General features: G+C 37.7%; 1 protein-coding gene across 2 annotated transcripts in view; it reads left to right on the top strand.

The window, feature by feature from the left end:
- Positions 1-669: 669 nt before the first annotated feature.
- The window catches only part of FAP (fibroblast activation protein alpha), a 90,277-nt gene continuing 76,084 nt past the window's right edge, over positions 670-14,862 (top strand). Inside the window, exon 1 of one of the 2 annotated variants that reach the window (XR_012497800.1) lies at positions 670-956. The gene's annotated coding sequence lies outside the window, so the exon portion shown is untranslated. The remainder of the gene's footprint in view (positions 957-14,862) is intronic. The other variant, XM_019727297.2, reaches the window with a different exon arrangement.

Genomic DNA, 14,862 nt, shown 5'->3' with positions numbered 1-14,862 from the left:
CTCCAGCATGAAAGGGAGAACTTGGTGCACTGGAGTTTGTGCTGATTAGAGGAAACATCAATCCCTCAGCTTCCTAATGGTCCACATAGCCTGTCATGCAGGGTGTCATACGGAGTCACAGCTCCCGCTCCCTACACAAGAACACAGGATATGGTGAGTCAAAAAAGGAACACCCACAGAGCCATAGATAGGGGAGTCATACCACTATATTCTTGCAGGTGGCTAGGTTGGAGACACAGGAAGCAGAAGCCACACTATCTGCAACCTACCGTCCACTTCTCTCTGCCAACCAACCTCCCTTGCTAGCTGCAAACCTCCGTGCTAACTGCAATCCGCACTTGCTACCTCAGCCAGCATCTTCTTGCTGGCCCCCATTTTTTGCTAGTGTAGCCATGGCAGTTATATTAGTGGCCAATGGCTCACTGGTTACAGCTGACGGCCAACTAGCCACAGATGATGGCCATCCAATCACAGTTGATGGCCATTTACTACCTGAGCCAACACCTTTCCACGTGAGGCCGAGAGCCTGGAAACTGCACTCCTGGCTCTGTCCCCACACAGTCCCACAGGCTTTTCAGAGTCCACAGACTCCCATACAGCTTCTTGATTACATCAGCTTAGCTTTGCCATTCAAATTGATTATTACACCAGGTTATCTATCACGGTAGATATACATGGGAACAGAGTCCCAAAGGGCAGTTTTCAGGCTCTCAGCCTCACATGGAAAGGTGCTGGCTCGGGTAGTAGATGGTCATCAGCCGTGACTAGTTGGCCATCAGCTGTTACCAGTTAGTCATTAGCCACTGATATAACTGCCGTGGCTAAGCCAGCAAGCGTGGATTGCAGTTAGCAAGTGGGGTTGGTTGGTTTGTTGTCAGAGAAGCGGACGGCAGGTTACAGATCGTGTGGCTCCCACCTCCTGTGTCTCCAACCCAGCCGCCAGCGAGAATATAATGGTATGACTCCCCTATCTATGGCTCTGTGGGTGTTCCTTTTTGGCCTCACCATATCGTGCATTCTTGTGTAGGGAGCGGGACTAGAGACCCTGCATGACAATATATAAATCTACCATGGGCATGGCAACACACTTGTAAAAAAATAGTTCCACAATTCTAGCACATGAACCTCACAAAGAGTTTTTTTGCTAGATCTCTAGTATTTCTAAAATGTAATCAAATGATTGCTCTTGTAATTAGTTATAATATTCCAATATTTATATACAGTGTATTTTAAACTACAAGTTGCTATAGAAATTATCAGAATGGAACACAGCATTGATTAGATTATGCGTTCATTGAAATTGCACGAATTAGAATGTCAAAAGTAGACATGGAGTTCAACTAACTCTCATTTTACTAATCCATAAAACAGATACTTTTCATATATAGCTGGTAATCTTTGCTCAGGTCTCAGGAAAAACTAACTGAATAGCTGCAGTAAATTCTCCTATTACTAATTCCCCATTTATAAAGAACAAAACTTCAATTCATGTTGAAAGACACCTTGAAGCAGTACCACAAGGATTAAATGACCATTGTTAAATAATGGTTAATATCCAATTCAATAAAAATAAGCTTGGCACTTTAGTGGTAACACCTGGAGATGCTCTCCTTGAGCACCATCTTGTTTGGGCCCATAGTGAGCCAGAGGTGAGCTCCAGACCTCTATATCAGGGGTGTCAAAACTTTTTTCAACATTTTTTACCAAGGGCCATATGTGGTAAAATACACAACCAGCTGGGCCACTCACTCGAGGTGAAGTACGTATTGCCTCACCTGGTTTATTTAAGTAAACTAAATATATTTTTGGAATTTGCTGTGGACCAATTAACAATAGGGATTGTGGACCGCAGTTGGCCCGAGGGCCTCAGTTTTGACACCCCTGCTCTATATCCTCCATTCTTTTTCCTTCCTTCCTTCCTTCCTTCCTTCCTTCCTTCCTTCCTTCCTTCCTTCCTTCCTTCCTTCAATTCTTCCTTCCTTCAGACAGCAATATTTATTAAGCATCTATTTTATGCCAAGCATTGTTCCTATGTCCTTCTGCTACATGAGTGAAATAAGCCCAAAATGGAGCTCTATGTGGGTAAAGAAGAATAAGCATATCTACACACATATGTACATATACAGAGGGTGTCAAAACAATGTATACACATTTTAAGAAAGGAAACTGTATTAAAATTGTAATACTCAATATATACTGATAACAGAAGATGAATACAAGTCACATTTGACTTCTGTAATTATAAGAGGTGAACAAAGTGGTTACCATCAGCGTCCAGACACTTCTGATTACGGCAAACTACTACTTGAACAACATTGACCAAAATGTCCACTTGTATACATTTTTTTGGCACCCTGGTGTACATAAATTAATTAATATTACAGGATATTGGGAGGTGTTAAAATCTATAGGAAAAAAGAAGAGTAAGCTTAGAAAACTGGAGGTCGAGGGGGGTCAATTTTATATGAGTGATCCGCCTCATTGAAAAGGTGACATTTAAGCGAGGACTTGAGCCCATGTTGGTAATTCCTATTTTCTCATCCATAAATCTTACTTTGCTATCATTATTTTTTCTGATGTCATTTACTAGACACATAAGAAAAATTATTAATGTGTAGGCTGAAGACTACATAGATGTTAGGTCAGTGTCAGTTGGCTTTTTCATGATAACATGATTTATCTCTTGAAAACCTAAAAGGCCTCCCTTTATTCTTGGTTGTGTTCGGTAGGTTCCTAAATAATGTGACATGTGCTACCAAAAGTTCTCTTTCCTCCTCTCAGTTCCTTTACTGTTTTAAAATCTACTTTCTAAAGAAGTTACATAACTTTCCTATCACTTAGCCAAACTGCCTTAACTCACCACCACTAAGATACTCATCATTTTATAGAATTATTAGCAATTTTCTTTTAAACTTCAAATTTGCCATGGAAATAAGACTCAAGAAAAAAAATGCGTATTGATGAAGGGAAAAGACTGTGTCTGTGTCATGAGCTGGCAGATTTATCAACAGAAAATTCCAGGCTTACACTGGTAGACCAGGGGCCACATTAGGGGGGTGGGGGCGGTGCAGGAGGAGTAGACAGTACAGATAGAGACCGGACAAGCATTGTGAGATCTTAAACTTGGCCTCATATACCTCGTATGCTGGCGTACAACTGTTTTGACCTTTTGGCCCTCTCATCTAATTTTATTTTCTCACTGGGATACCACTTTTTGATCTTTGATGAAATGGCATACCAAGGTTGGGGAATGGTAGGAGTGGAATGGTCTTTTTCAGCAAGAAGGAGTGTTTTAAATGGTTTAGAATTGCTGGACATGGTGATAATAAAAAGCAGACTGATTTTTGTGGGTTTTATTATTGTTTATAAACATGCTAAAGATGATGTACTCCCTTCCAGGGAAGACTAAGCCACCACACCCCACAATACCCAGTGCTCTGAGGCATGTATTTCCAGAGTTTCTACTTAGTGTACACTTATTTGCACATAAACATTTTTTCTTCCCTCCACTAATATGTGATCATATTATACATACTAAGCAATAGATTGTGGATGTTTCTCTTTGTCGATAAATTTAGACCTACAACCTTCATTTTCATATGTTCCATAATGGATTTGTCTATTTCTCCCTGGATTATCTTTTAGATGGTGTTCGGTTTCTAGATATTATAAGCCGAATTTCAACAATACTCTTGTATTTACATCTTTGTACCCTTATCCAATGTCATCCTTAAACTATTATACATTTGTAGAGGTAGAATTGCTTCCCCAAAGAGATGAATAGTTTTAACATTTATTCCTAACGTGTCCTCCAGAAAGTTTGTAGTACTTTTCTCTACCATCAGCTGATCATGACAGTCCCTGTTTCTCTGCACTCTTTCTACCATATTTAAAATCTCTGCTAATCCAATAAATGAAAAATATATCATTTTGGTATTTTATTTTGCATTTCCTTGATTTCAAGCAATGTTTAACATTGCTATTTATATTTTTGTAATAATAGTTTTATATTTTTATAATTTGTGGATTTGCCTGAGTAAACTGCCTATATTTGCCCTTTTTGTATTTTTTTTTATTGTGCAGTGGAGTAAATTTTCAAAAGAAGAAGAAAAGATGCCCTATTGTATGAGAGTACTGAGTGGAGAACCCCTGCCAGTATTCATCATATGAATTTGTAGCTTTATTTTTTTAAACTTCTGAAATTATATGAAAAATCATACGGCTCTATTTTTCTACTAATGTAAATACCCTCCCTACTACAATGTGTCCTCAATACCATTGGTGATGACATGGCAGGGACTGCTATGTGTACCTCCAATTTTTATTCTATTCCTAACATGAGATCTCTTGACTGCCTGCTTTGGGAGATGAGGGCATGAGTTTTTCTATCCTCTGTCTGTGTTTACCCCCTTCTACTTTCCAACTTCTGTTAGGCATAAGTTTAATTTTGTCGATATGTAGATAATGAATAAACAATTATGATTAATAATTTCTGACTGCAAAAAGTCTCTCATGATTTGTCCATAGTGGATTATAAAAATTTAAAACTTTTTAAACTCTTTGACTATGTAAATACTGCTTTTGAGTTAAGTAGTTTGTTTTGATTACATTTCTTTCTCTGTGGGTTCTATAGTACTTCTCATTGAATCCATGCTCCGTAGCGATGCTCTTAAGATTCTACTTTTATATTCCATCAATTATGGACCATTGAGGCACTTGTTTACAAGTGGCATGAAAACAACCCAAATTTAAAAACAAATGAGTTACTCAAACGAATAAATCTGACGTAAGCCACGGCTGGAGACAAGGGCTCACACAATATTAGCATCTGGTTTCCAGAAAACATATTCTTCACTTCTTGGCTCAGCTTTGCTCTCCTCTGAATGATGTCTCCAGTACTTGGCTGCCTCATTTTGCCGAAATACATCTTCAAGTTCCTTTTTAAGAAAGGATATTTGGGGTCTCAATTTTCTCAGTTCTCACTCATCTGAAAATGTATTTATTTTGTCCTCATATTTAACAGGCTTCTTGGCTAAACAGATTTCAGCTTGACAAGCATTTCCTCTCATAACTTTGAAAATACTCCGTGGTTTTACAGAATCTAATTAGCAGGTGGTTAAGTTTGTCGTCAGTCTAATTCTTGCTTCTTTGGTTGGGGATTTGTTTTTCTCTCAGGAAGAATTTATAATTTTTCTTTGTAAATAATATTGCAGAATTTCACAATTGTGTCTAACTGTGAGTCTTTTCTCATAGCCTGTGCTGGGAAGTTTGTGGGCCCTGAAGATGTACTTCTTTCTTCAGCTTTGGGAAATTATCTTGCATTCATTCTGTAATAACCCTTAACCTTCTGCTTTCTTTGACCTTTCTTCCTCAAACTCTTACTAACTGAATGTTGAACTTTTTTTTATTTTATATTTTTATTAAAAAAATACAGCTGACATACAACATTATATCAGTTTCAGGTGTATACCATAGTTGTTCAACATTTAAATATCTAAAGCAGTGATCACGATGATAAGTCCAGCAACTATCTAACACAGTACCACACTATCACAATATTATTAACTATATTCCCTATGCTGTATATTACGTCCCCAAGACTTATTTGTTTTATACCTGGAAATTAGGACCACTTATTACCCTTCACCTTTCCCCTCTTTTTAAATTTTTCAATTGAAGTTGACATTCAGTATTATTTTATGTTAATTTCAGGTGTACAGTATAGTGGTTAGACATTTGTATAATTTAAGAAATGATCCCCCTGACTCGTCTAGTACCCACCTGGCACTATACATAGTTATTACCATATTATTGACTACATTCTTTATGCTATATCCTACATCCCCATGATTACTGTGGAACAACAAATTTGTACTTCTTAATCCCTTCCCTTTCACCCATCCTTAAACCCTCTCCCATCTGGCAACCATCAAGATATTCTCTGTATCTATGAGTTTGTTTCTCTTTGGTTTGTTTGTTTCTTTTGTTATTTAAATTCCACATACAAGAGAAATCACATTGGGTCTGTCTTTTTCTGCCTGACATCCTCCACTCAGCACAATATCCCCTAGGTCCATCCATGCTGCTGCAGATGGTAAGAACCCATTCCTTTCCCTGGCTGAGAAATATTCCATTTTATATATGTACCACCTCCTCTTTATCCATTCATCTACTGATAGACACCCACACTCCCTCCACATCTTTGTTATTTTAAATAATGTTGCAATGGAGATATGGATGCACACATCCCCTTGAAGTAACATGTTGAGTGTCTTTAGATAAATACCCAGAAGTGGTATTACTGGGTCCTTCTTTGTCTCTTGTTAAAGCCTTTGCTTTAAAATCTATTTTGTCTGGTATAAGTATTGGTACCCTAGTTTTCTTGTATATTTCCTTCCATTTTCATGAAATAACTTTTTTCATCCCTTTAATTCCATTCTGTGTGTGACTTTCAATCTGAAGTCTCTTATAGGCAGCATATATAAGTGTTTTGCTTTCTTATCCATTCAGCCACCCTGTGTTTTTCATTGGAGCATTTCTTTGATTTACGTTGAAAGTAATTATTAATAGATATGTAGTTATTGCCATTTTATTATCCATATGTTTTATCTTTCTTTTTTCCATCTTAAATTAGTCCCTTTATCATTCCTTGTAATACTGGTTTGGTGATGATGAATTTCTTCAGCTTTTTGTTGTCTGGGAAGCTCTTTATCTGTCATTCAATTTTATATGATAGATAGTCTTGTTGGGCAGAGTAATCTGGGTTGTAGATCCTTGCCTCATAACTTTGAGTATTTTGTAACAATCCCTCTGGCCTGCAAAGTTTCTGTTGCGAAATCAGCGGACAGTCTTATGGAAACTCCTTGTAGATAACTAACTGCTTTCTTCTTGCTGTTTTCAGGATTCTCTCTTTGTCTTTAAACTTTACCAAGTTCATTATGATGTGTCTTGGTATGGACCTGTTTGGATTCACCTTGTTTGGGACTCTCTGCACTTCTTGGAATTGTATATCTATTTCCTTCACCAGGTTAGGAAAGTTTTCAGTCATTATTTCTTCAAGTAGGCTCTCAATCCCTTGCTTTCTCTCTTCTCTTTGTGGTACCCCTATGATACAAATGTTATTATGCTTGATGTTGTCCCAGAGGTCTCTTAAACTTTCCTCATTTTTTTTCCTGTTCTGATTTGTTTTTTTTCTGCTACTTTGTCTTCCAAATCACTGATTCAATCCTCTGCTTCATATAGTCTGCTGGTGATTCTTTCTAGTGCCTTCTCCATTTCAGTTCTTGTATTATTCACTTCAAGCTGGTTCTTTTTTAATGGTTTCTATGCCCTTTTTTATGCTTGCAATCTCTTTGTTGAAGTTCTCACTAAGTTTCTTGAGCATCTTTATAACCATTGTTTTGAACTCTGTCTCTGGTAAGTTGCTTGCCTACATCTTGTTTAATTCTTTTTCTGAAGTTTTCTCCTGCTCTTTCTTTTGGGACATATTTCTTTATTTCCTCATTTTGGTGGCCTTTCTGTGTTAGTTTCTGTATTAGGTATATCTGCTGTATCTCCCAGTCTTGGCCATGTGACCTTGTGTAGTTGGTTCCTGTGGGGCCCAGTGGCACAGTCTCCCTTGTCACCTGAGCCAGGTGCTCTATATATGTCCCTTGTGTGGGTTGTGTGTGTCATCCTGTTATAGTTGAGCCTCAATTGCTATTGGCATGTCAGTGGGCAGTCTGGCTGTGAGGGTTGGCCATATCCATAGCTTATGGGTTGCTGTGAGGGGGCTTACCCCATGAAGCAAGATTTGTCCCAGTGTGCTCTGATGCCTATTAAGAGTGCCCTTTGGGTTTGCTACTTGTGGGGCTAATTGGGTGATTCTGTGCTGTGTTCTGAAGCCAACCTCCAAGTATGTTTTCTCTGGACCCTCTTGGGAGGTGCCCCAGTGCAGGCCAAGGTCAGCCCCTGCCTGTGTCCAGACAGGAATACCCAGTAGGAGCTACAAAGAAATCCATGGTTGGTCACTGCCAGTGCTGTACCTGAAAGCACATGGGAGAGTCCACACTGTTAACTGAGGATGGCTGCCACCAGTACCAGGTCTGAGGAAGCTCTGCAAAAACCCAGGACACTCTGAGTCCTGCTGCCATCTGCCAGCACTCATACGGTTCAGCCTCTGAAAAAGCCTCTTGCAATATGGAGTTGGGTGTGGAGTGGTCTCAGTGAGTCACCACGGTGGAGCAAACAGAGATCACAAGACCAATTTAGATTCAGATTTGGCTGTAAGCATGGAGGGTTGGGGGGTGCGGAACTTAACACAGGAAAGATGGCATCCACCTGCCAGCTGCACAGGAGAAGAACTCAACACAGGAAAAATGGTGACTGTCCCTCCAGTCCTTGCACCCGAAGTTACACAACTCAGTCTCTCCCTATATGTCTCTAATGCCCCCAGAGTCACTGTCCTTCTGCCAAAGCCCAGGACGAGTGCCTTCATAGTTCCTTTAAGAGGATGTGTGGGTTTCCCAGCAGCTTTCCATCCTACTGTAATTGTCAGAATCCCCACTGTTTTTCACAGCCAGATGTTGTGGGGGCTCCTCCTGCTGACACCAGTACTTGGGGCTAGGGAGGCTTGCTTGGGGCTGGGGTTTCTCATTCCTCCATGGGGAACCTCTGTGGCTGAGATATCCCTCCTGATTTTCAACCACCACATGTGTGCATTGAGACAAGCCTGTTTTGAGTCTCCACCCCTCCTACAAGTCTTGACACAGCCTCTTTATATCCTTAGTTATATAGCTTCTGTTCAGCTAGACTTCAGATGGTTCTCCATGTTGATTGTTCTATAATTTAGTTGTAATTTTGATGTGTTAATGGGATGATGCAAGCACAGTGTTTACTCCATCATCTTGGTTCTCTTTGAATGTTGAACTTCTTGAGTTTATATTGTATGTCTCTTGTCTTTTCCATATATTATTCATCTTTGCTTTTATGTTCTGAGAGATTATTATTTATCAAAACCTGTATTGATTTAAATAAGTTTGGCAATCAGATTCTTTTTTTTAAACTGAGAATTTTGTTTATTAAAATATATCATAACAAATGTGATGTAAGAAGTCATAAACCCGGAAAAGATATTCGCAAAGTATATAACTGACAAAGAATGTGTATCCCAATTTTACTAAATTCAAAATATTAATAAGAAAATGGCAAAACTATAAGGGAAAAGAACAAGAGGACTTTCCTAAACAGCAGTATCATAAATGAGCAAATATATAGATGATTACTTAAGAAGAGTCAAACTCATATAATCATAAAAATGCAAAGGAAAACCAAAGTGAGGTATCTTTTCTTTGTTTGTTTGTTTGTTTGTTTTATTAGTTTCAGGTACACAAGACAAAGTAATACTTAGACGTTTATCATTTATATCCCTCACACTGTGTGAACCCCCCTCCCCCCATCCACTATCCCTCTGACATCGCACTGAGCCATTACATTTCCACTGTCTCTATTCCTAGTGCTGTACTCCACTTCTTATAAGTATATACATACATATATACATATATATATATATATGTGTGTGTATATATATATATGTGTGTGTGCAATAAAATTATATAAATTTTATATAGATATATAAAATTATAGTTGGCATTCATTATTGTTCAGCTTCAGGTGTACAATGCAGTGATCAGGCATCTACATCATCCCTGAGGTGATCTCCCTAATGAGACAAGTGTCCATCGGATACCCTACAAAATCTTTACAACATTATTGATTACATTCCCCAAATTAATTTTCAAAACCCCGTGGCCATCTTGTGGTTACCGACTGTTTTCTAATCCCCTCACCTTCCCCCTTATCCCCACATCCCCGCCCATCTAGCAACCCTCAGTTTTTCCTCTATGTCTCTGAGACTGTTTCTGATTAGTTCATTCACTTATCCTTTTCTTTAGATTCCACATATAAGTGAGATCATATGGTATTTGTCTTTCTCTGTCTGACTTATTTCACTTAACATAATGTTCTCTAGGTCCATCTATGTTGTTGCAAATGGAAAGATTTCTTTTTTCTTTATGGCTGCGTAATACTCCATTGTATAAATGTACTACAGTTTCTTAATCCAGTCATCTACTGATGGGCATTTCGGTTGTTTCCATGTCTTGGCTATTGTGTATAGTGCTACAATAAACATAGGCGTGCATAAAGTTTTTTGAGTTAGAGTTTTGGATTTCTCTGGATAGATACCTAGGAGTGGAATTGCTGGATCATAAGGTAGTTCCATTTTCAGATTTTTGAGATACCTCCATACTGCTTTCCATAGTGGCTGCACCAATCTGCAATCCCACCAACAGTGCACAAGGGTTCCCTTTTCTCCACATCCACGCCAACACTTGTTGTTTGTTGATTTATTGATGATAGCCATTTTGACTGGGGTGAGGTGGTATCTCATTGTGGTTTGAATTTGCATTTCTCTAATGATTAGTGAGTTTGAGCATTTTTTCCTATGTCTGTGCCATCTGTATGTCCTTTTTAGAAAAATGTCTCTTCATGTCCTCTGCCCATTTTTAATTGGGTGTTTGTTTTTTTGGAGTTGAGTTGAGTGAGTTCTTTATAAATTTGTGATATTAACCCCTTATCAGATATATCATTGGCAAATATCTTTTCCCATTAATTAAGGTTTTTGTTTTATTGATGTTTTCTTTTGCTGTGAAAAACTTTTTAATTTGATGTAATCCCAGATGTTTATTGTTTGTCTTACTTCCCTTCTGTGAGGGGATGTATCAGTAAACATCTTACTCTGGGTAATGTCTGTGAAGTTTCTTCCTATATTTTCTTCTAGGAATTTTATGGTTTCAGATCTTACATTTAAGTCTTTAAGCCATTTTGAATTCATTTTTGTATATGGTGTAAGGAGGTGGTCCAGCTTCATTTTTTTGCATGTGTCTGTCCAGGTTTCCCAGCACCATTTATTGAATAGACTGTCTTTACCCCACCATACATTCTTGCTTCCATTGTCATAGATTAAATGGCCATATAGGCATTGATTGATTTCTGGACTCTCTAGTCTGTTCCATTGATCTATGTGTCTGTTTTTATGCCAGTATCATGCTGTTTTGATTACTGTAGCCTTGTAGTATAATTTGATGTCAGGTATCATTATACCTCCCACTTTGTTCTTATTTCTCAAGATTGCTGAGGCTATCCGGGGTCTTTTATGGTCCCATATAAATTTTAGAATTATATGTTCTATTTCTGTTAAAAACGTCGTTGGTAGTTTGATAGGAATTGCGTTGAATATGTATATTGCCTTAGGTAGTATGGACATTTTAACTACATTAATTCTTCCTATCCATGAACATGGTATGTGTTTCCATCTATTTGTATCTTCTTTCATTTCTTTCTTCAGTGTCTTATAATTTTCTGAGTACAGATCTTTTAGTTCTTTGGTTAAATTTATTCCCAGGTATTTTATAGTCTTTGAAGCAATTGTAAATGGATTTTTTTTTAATTTCTCCTTCTGATGTTTTATTATTGGTATATACAAATGCAACTGATTTCTGAATATTAATTTTGTATCCTGCTACTTTACTAAATTCATCTATCAGCTCTAATAGTTTCTTGGTGGAGTCTTTATGGTTCTCTATATATAGTATCATGTCATCCGCATATAATGACAATTTTACTTCCTACTTACCGATTTGGATGCCTTTTATTTCTTTTTCTTGTTTGATTGCTGTGACTAGAACTTCCAGCACTGTGTTGAATAGAAGTGGAGAAAGTGGACAACCTTGCCTTGTTCCTGATCTTAAGGGGAATGATTTTACCTTTTCCCCATTGAGTATGATGTTGGCTGTGGGTTTATCATATATGGCCTTTATTATGTTGAGATATGATTCCTCTATTCCCACTTTCTTAAGGGTTTTTATCATAAATGGCTGCTGGATTTTATCAAATGCTTTTCCTGCATCTATTGATATGATCATGTGATTTTTATTTTTCATTTTGTTAATGTGGTGTATCACACTAATTGATTTGTGGACGTTCAACCACCCTTGTCTACCAGGGATGAATCCCACTTGATCATGGTGTATGATCTTTTTAAAGTATTGCTGAATTCTGTTCGCTAATATTTTGCTGAGGATTTTTGCATCTATGTTCATTAAAGATATCAGTCTGTAGTTTTCTTTTTTTGTGGTATCTTTGTCTGATTTTGGAATGAGGGTGATAGTGGCTTCGTAAAAAGTGTTTGGGAGCCTTCCCTCCTTCTGGATTTTTTGGAAGAGCTTGAGTAGAATACGTGGTAATTCTTTTTTGAACGTTTTGTAAAATTCACCTGTAAAGCCATCTGGTCCAGGGCTTTTGTTTGTTAGGAGATTGTTGATTACTGATTCGATTTCCTTGGTGGTAATCAGTCTATTCAGGTTTTCTGTTTCTTCTCGAGTTAGCCTTGGAAGGTTGTATGCCTGTATAAAATTGTCCATTTCTTCCAGATTGTCAAATTTGTTGGTGTATAGTTGCTCATAGTAATTTCTTAAAATGTTTTGTATTTCTGCGATGTCTGTTGTCACTTCTCCTCTTTCATTTCTGATTTTATTAATTTGGGTCCTCTCTTTTTTTTAATGAGTCTGGCTAAAAGTTTGTAGATTTTGTTTATCTTCTCTAAGAACCAACTCTTGGATTCATTGATCTTTTGTATTGTTTTTCTGGTTTCTATTTCATTTATTTCCACTCTGATCTTTATTATCTCCTTCCTTGTACTCCCTTTGGGCTTATTTTGCTGTTCTTTTTCCAGATCCCTTAAGTGTGAAGATAAACTGTTGATTAGTGATGTTTCTTGTTTCTTTAGGTAGGCCTGCAATGCTATGAATTTCCCTCTTAGGACTGCTTTCATGGCATCCCATAGATTTTGGGTCACCGTGTTTTCATTTTCGTTTGTCTTGAGATATCTTTTGATTTCTTCCTTGATCTCTTGGTTGACCCATTCATTATTTAGTAACATGTTATTCAGCCTCCATGAATTGGTGTGTCTTCCAGTTTTTTTTTCCTGTAGTTCATTTCTAATTTCATAGCACTGTGGTCAGAGAAGACAATTGGTATGATTTCAATTTTCTTAAATTTATCAAGACTTGTTTTGTGGCCTAACATATGGTCTATCTTGGAAAATGTTCCATGTGCGCTTGAGAAGAATGTGTATTCTGCAGCTTTGGGGTGAAATGCTCTGAAAATATCGATTAAATCCAAGTGGTCCAATGTGTCATTTAAGGCTGTTGTTTCCATATTGATTTTCTGTCTGGAAGACCTGTCCCTTGTTGTCAGAGGTGTGTTGAAGTCCCCTACTATGATAGTGTTACTGTTGATCTCTGTCTTTATGTCAGTCAATATCTGTTTTATATATTTAGGTGCTCCTATGTTGGGTGCATAGATGTTTACTAGGGTTATGTCCTCTTGTCGGATCAATCCCTTTATTATTATATAGTGCCCATCTTTGTCTTTTAATATGTTCTTCATTTTAAAGTCTATTTTGTCAGATATAAGTATTGCAACTCCAGATTTTTTCTCATTTCCATTTGCATGAAATATCTTACTCCAACCCTTCACTTTCAGCCTGTGTGTGTCTTTTGATCTGAGGTGAGTCTCTTGTATACAGCATATACAAGGGTCTTGCTTTCTTATCCACTCAGCCACCCTATGTCTCTTGATTGGAGCATTTAAACCATTTACATTAAAGTGATTATTGATAGGTACATAGTTATTGCCATTTTTAATTTTGTAGTTAGATTGGTTTCATCTTTCTTCTATTTACAGAAGTCCTTTTAGTATTTCTTGCAATGCTAGGTTGGTGGTAATAAATTCCTTTAGCTTATTCTTTTCTGGGAAGCTCTTTATCTCTCCATCTACTTGAAATGATAGCCTTGCTGGAAAGCAATCTAGGTTGTAGGCCTTTGTTTTCCATCACTTTGAGTATCTCCTGACACTCCTCCTGGCCTGCAATGTTTCTGTAGAAAAGTCATTTGATAGTCTTATGGGAGTTCCCTTGTATGTAACCCTCTGTCTTTCTCTTGCTGCTTTTAGGATTCTCTCTTTGTCTTTAACCTTTGCCATTTTAACTGTAATGTGTCTTGGTGTGGACCTGTTTGGGTTTATCCTGGTTGGCACTCTCTGCATTTCCTGGGCTTGTATGTTGGTTTCCTTCATCAGGTTAGGGAAGTTTTGGACATTATTACTTCAAATATGTTCTCAATCCCTTGCTTCCTCTCTTCGCCTTCTGGTATTCCTATGATGCACATGTTGTTGCGCTTGATGTTATCCCAGAGGTCTCTTAAACCATCTTCATTGTTTTTTATTCTTTTTTCTTTCTGTTGTTCTGTTTGGGTGATCTCTGTTAACTTGTCTTCTAAGTCGCTGATTCGATCCTCTGCTTCACCTAACCTGCTGTTAATTCCTTCAAGTGAGTTCTTTATTTCATTAATTGTGTTCTTTAGTTCTAACTGGTTGTTCATTATGATTTCTCTATCCTTCTTTATGTCGTCTCTAAGCTCCTTAAACATTCTTATCATCAGTGTTCTGAACTCTGTCTCTGATAGGTTGGTTACCTCTGTTACATTTGGTTCCATTTCTGGAGGTTTCTTCTGTTTTTTTTATTTGGGACATGTTTCTTTGTTTCCCCATTCTGGCTGACTCTCTGTGTTTGCTTCAATGTATTAGGTAGATCCCCTAGAGTTCTTAGTTCTTGCTGAGTTATCTTATGTATTATGTGTCCTTTATATTTGACTTGCACTACTTCGTTCTTCTCCTCTGCATGTGCACCAAAGGTGACTCTTGTGTTGTGTATGTTGTCCTGTTAAAGAAGATCTTTAATTAGTTTTCGCTTCTGAGTAGGTG

The sequence above is a fragment of the Rhinolophus sinicus genome, linkage group LG01 (genome assembly GCF_036562045.2).
Source record: "Rhinolophus sinicus isolate RSC01 linkage group LG01, ASM3656204v1, whole genome shotgun sequence".
NCBI classification, from domain to species: Eukaryota; Metazoa; Chordata; class Mammalia; order Chiroptera; family Rhinolophidae; genus Rhinolophus; species Rhinolophus sinicus.
Note: the sequence above shows the minus strand (reverse complement) of the source record. Positions and strands in the feature narration are given on the sequence as shown.